Source organism: Harmonia axyridis, chromosome X (assembly GCF_914767665.1).
Source record: "Harmonia axyridis chromosome X, icHarAxyr1.1, whole genome shotgun sequence".
In the NCBI taxonomy this organism is placed as follows: domain Eukaryota; kingdom Metazoa; phylum Arthropoda; class Insecta; order Coleoptera; family Coccinellidae; genus Harmonia; species Harmonia axyridis.
In genome coordinates, this window is record NC_059508.1 from 36,215,521 (window position 1) to 36,219,755 (window position 4,235).

The window sequence follows — 4,235 nt, forward strand, 5'->3', positions numbered from 1 at the left end:
CGATGCACCACGTGAACTGGATCTTACCGATGCAGAACGTGAATTGGATCTTACCGATGCACCACGTAAACTCGATCTTACCGATGCACCACGTAATCTCGATCTTACCGATGCACCACGTAATCTCAATCTTACCGATGCATCACGTAATCTCGATCTTACCGATGCAGAACGTAAACTCGATCATACCGATGCACCACGTTATCTCGGCAGACCGATGCAGAACGTAAAAAAAAAGCTTACAGCACGCGGTGTTCCCAAGCGGTCACCCATCCAAGTACTAACCGCGCCCGACGCTGCTTGGCTTCAGTGTTCTGACGAGAACTGGCAATTTCAGCGTGGTATGGCCGTAAACAACATATATTGCGATATTTTCTATGATATCTCACTTTTTGGGAGCGGAAAGGACGTGAACGTTTTTCCTCATAAAAAATGAAATAACTTTTGGATATTAATTCTGATTGTTGATTTAAGCTTTAAGAACACATTAGGACATATCTCAATGAAATTTGAGGGATTTCCGAAATCGAAAAATATTTTTCGAAAAAAAAAAAAAATCCCAGAAGACCTCGGTCATCTCAAGTTTATTTCCATATTCTATTACACAATCAACGTACATCACAAAAGGAACCATCTCTCTAACTATCACAGTTAAATTTTTGTATCGGAACATTTCACGTCGGAATATCTCGCTAAGTCCAGACCGGGGAGATCGGTCGCATCTGACACCGTCCGCTCCGGTCTAACATCGTCTTGGAGTCGGGGTAACGATGGAGAGGCGTTTAAGGACGTGAACATTTTTCCTTATAAAAATTAAAGTCGACAATGAATATTGATTCTGATTACTGATTTACTCTTTTAGAACACATTAGAAGGCAACGCAATCAGATTTGAGGAAATTTCAAGATCAGAAAATTTTTTTCGAAAAAAAAAAAAATTCAAGAACACCTGGGTCATGGCAAGTTATTTCCCACAATCCATTCCACAATCAACGTACAACATAGAAGAAATCATCTCTCTAACTATCCTGGTTCAAAAGTTGTATCGGAACATTTCACGTCGAAATACCTCGCCAAGTCCAGACCGGGGCGATAGGTAGTATCTGACACCGTCCGCTCGGGACTGACATCGACTTGGACTCGGGCTAATGATGGGGAGGCGTTTAAGGACGTGAACATTTTTCCTTATAAAAATTAAAGTCGACAATGAATATTGATTCTGATTACTGATTTACGCTTTAAAAACACATTAGAAGGCAACCAAATCAAATTTGAGGAAATTCCAAAATCAGAAAATTTTTTTTCAAAAAAAAAAAAATCCGAAAAATATTTTTCGATTCTGATTACTGATTTACTCTTTTAGAACACATTAGAAGGCAACGAAATCAAATTTGAGTAAAATCCAAAATCAGAAAATATTTTTCGAAAAAAAAAAAAAATTCGAGAACACCTCGGTCATGGCAAGTTATTTTCCACAATCCATTCCCCAATCAACGTACATCCCAGAAAAAATCATCTCTCTAACTATCCTGGTTCAAAAGTTGTATCGGAACATTTTCACGTCGAAAATATATCTCTAAGTCCAGACCGATGCAGAACGTAAACTCGATCATACCGATGCTTCACGTAATCTCGATCTTACCGATGCACAACGTAAACTAGATCACACCGATGCAGAACGTAAACTCGATCTCACCGATGCACCACGTGAACTGGATCTTACCGATGCAGAACGTGAATTGGATCTTACCGATGCACCACGTAAACTCGATCTTACCGATGCACCACGTAATCTCGATCTTACCGATGCACCACGTGAACTGGATCTTACCGATGCAGAACGTGAACTCGATCTTACCGATGCACCACGTAAACTAGGGCTGACCGATGCATCACGTAAACGACGATCGAGAGGCGCGAAAGGACGTGAACGTTTTTCATTATAAAAATTGAAATAAATGATAAATAATGATTCTGATTGTTGATTATCGTTTTTAATATGCATTAGTAGGCAACCAAATGAAATTTGAGGAAATTCCGATAACAGAAAATTTTTTCGAAAAAAAAAAAAATTCATGAAATCCTCGGTCATCGCAAAATATTTACCATATTCTGTTCGATAATCAACGTATATTTAAGAAGGAATCATATCTGTATCTATCTTGGTTCAAATTTTGTATCGGAACATTTTGACCAAAGTCCGAGCTTCGGCCGAAACAGACACCGCTGACCTGGCCTATCGATCGACCGAGAGTCGGGGATAGAGCGTAAGTGTTGTCTGGAGGGGAACCCTGTGCTCTCCTGACATATATAGGGAAGGTGGTCGCGTTGGGCGATGCAGAACGTTTGGATCGGGAATTATATTTTTGGTTCAGCTATTGGAATATGGTTTATTGTTGGTATATATTGGCGAAATAACGTTCTTACTGACTGGGGATATTCATAAAAATGAGTCCGGAGATTTTCAGATCGAAGTCCGAGTGATCCGACTTGGAAGGCGTGTTGGGTGGGTCGAGATGGCTTAGATCGATCAGACGAGGCGGGCTAAGTGTTGACGTCATGCATCGGTCCATTTTCAGATTGAGTCCGAGTAATCCGACTTTGAAAGAGTGTTGGGTGCGTCGAGACTGTTTAGATAGATCGGACGAGGCGGACTAGGTGTTAACGACATGCATCGGTATATTTTCTGATCGGAGTCCGAAGAAATCGGCCCTAGTAGGCGCAGCGGACGGTCGAGACGGCCTCGGTGGGTCGGATCGATCGGGAAAAGTTTGCTAAATCGTGTCTGGAGGGGAACCTTGGGTTCTCCTGACATATATAGGGGATAAGGTTTGGGTGAACGATTCTTCACGTAAAAGTTGAGTAATTTATTTTTCGATAAGCTTTTGGATATTGATGAGAAGTATATGTATATCTTCGATTAAAAGAATTCTTACCGTCTCGATGTATATTATATTAGATATATAAGAAATAGTTAACGTGATGCATCGGCCGATTTCCGGATCGGAGTTCGAGAGATGCGACTTTCGATGCGCGATGGGTGGATCGAGACGGCCTAGATCGATCGGACGAGGCGGACTAGGTGTTAACGACATGCATCGGCGGATTTTCTGATCGGAGTCCGAAGAAATCAGCTCTAGTAGGCGCGGCGAACGGTCGAAACGGCCTCGATCGATCGGACGAGGCGGACTAGGTGTTAACGACATGCATCGGCGGATTTTCTGATCGGAGTCCGAAGAAATCAGCTCTAGTAGGCGCGGCGAACGGTCGAAACGGCCTCGGTGGGTCGGATCGATCGGGAAAAGTTTGCTAAATCGTGTCTGGAGGGGAATCCGGGGTTCTCCTGACATATATAGAAGGGGTGGAGAATGGGTCCTGTCCTAGACTGTTTGGAGTTCTTTTTAGGATGATATTCAGTTGGTAAGTGGTAGACCCGAATCCGACCTCGGCGTTTGGGTACTGGCAAGGTGTGTTGGTTTCGGCTTTCGCATCTTGGGTCGCTTTCGTCAACCTCATGCAGCGAGGTCGCGGTCCGCTTCGTCTCTTTGTAGTCGAATGGCCTTTAAGCGACCAACCTTAAAATCGTGATCCTCTGCCCGTTGCGGGTTATGTTCACAAAAAATTTGCAACCACTCAATTCGTTCCGAGCGACAAATATTGTTGAATCTCGAATCACCGTGTCGTTATATTCACATGTATAGCGAAGGGTCGAGATGGAATGTGTATAAGAAATTAGTTGATAGCCGGGGGTTCGTATTATATATGGACGCCTTGGCGAGGGATTGTTTCTAGAAACTTTCTCATTTTTGATCGGTGTTTTGTCCGAGATGATGATGATGTATATATAGCTTGAGTCTCATGCTGACTGGGGGCTGTTACGTCGTTTCGTCGAGGACTTGCACTTACTGATGTGCGGCGCTAGTCGAAGTCAATCGACATGGCTAGTGCCACATGACGAGAGGCGAACGGGTTTGGCCATACCGGCAATCTCGTGGACCGATCGTATAAGCACGCAGTTCCCTGGTTGATCCTGCCAGTAGTCATATGCTTGTCTCAAAGATTAAGCCATGCATGTCTCAGTACAAGCCAAATTAAGGTGAAACCGCGAAAGGCTCATTAAATCAGTTATGGTTCCTTAGATCGTACCCACATTTACTTGGATAACTGTGGTAATTCTAGAGCTAATACATGCAAATAGAGCTCCGACCGGGAACGGAAGGAGCGCTTTTATTAGAT

At 43.2% G+C, this 4,235-nt stretch overlaps 2 non-coding genes across 2 annotated transcripts in view; one reads left to right on the forward strand and one right to left on the reverse strand.

Annotated features, from left to right (window-relative positions):
* Window positions 1-236: 236 nt before the first annotated feature.
* Window positions 237-355, reverse strand: LOC123688349. Its single transcript, XR_006749877.1, has one exon. It is a non-coding gene; the product is annotated as a 5S ribosomal RNA (ribosomal RNA).
* Window positions 356-4,016: 3,661 nt separating this feature from the next.
* Window positions 4,017-4,235, forward strand: part of LOC123687570 — a 1,906-nt gene continuing 1,687 nt past the window's right edge. The window contains exon 1 of the ribosomal RNA XR_006749288.1: window positions 4,017-4,235. This exon is cut by the window's right edge and continues 1,687 nt beyond it. This is a non-coding gene — a ribosomal RNA (small subunit ribosomal RNA).